This window comes from Anneissia japonica, unplaced genomic scaffold (genome assembly GCF_011630105.1).
Source record: "Anneissia japonica isolate Jap-2015-1 unplaced genomic scaffold, ASM1163010v1 scaffold7135_len39406_cov139, whole genome shotgun sequence".
NCBI classification, from domain to species: Eukaryota; Metazoa; Echinodermata; class Crinoidea; order Comatulida; family Comatulidae; genus Anneissia; species Anneissia japonica.
Genome location: NW_022752078.1, coordinates 36,575 through 37,073, shown reverse-complemented (window position 1 = coordinate 37,073; position 499 = coordinate 36,575). Strand labels below are relative to the sequence as shown.

Here is a 499-nt window from a genome sequence, read left to right as displayed (position 1 = left end):
ATAGTAAGTAGTACTTTTTGACGAATGCAATGACAAGGCAGCTGTCTGAGTTTCCTGGAGACAGCAAAGTATATCAATAAACAGCGGGCGTCGGTGGTGTAGTGGTTAACATAGTTGCCTTCCAAGCAATTGTCCCGGGTTCGATTCCCGGCCGACGCACATTTCTTTTATATGTATATACAGTACTTAGATTTTCGACAAATTCATATTGCCTATAAAACTTGTTTCCCTTACGATTTTTCACATGGGTATTCTAAAATTACGATATTAACGAACGGACAACAATACCATCTCATCATCCAAATCACCTCAAGGCAGGGAAAGAGGGTTATGCTGTCAATTTCACATAAATCGAGTCTCCTTATTAAATTTGTTCAGGTCTTTTTTTTCTGAGTTTCTAGGTGGCTCGGTGGCTCAAGGTTTTCAACCCAATTTGTTGATTTCAACGAATTACGCATCCGCGAATCATAAGTTCCTACTGCACCCAGACTATGAGGGC

The 499-nt window shown here is 40.5% G+C and overlaps 1 non-coding gene across 1 annotated transcript; it reads left to right on the top strand.

Moving 5' to 3' along the window:
- The first annotated feature begins 87 nt into the window (after positions 1-87).
- Trnag-ucc lies at positions 88-159 on the top strand. The gene has a single exon. It is a non-coding gene; the product is annotated as a tRNA-Gly (tRNA).
- Positions 160-499: the final 340 nt, after the last annotated feature.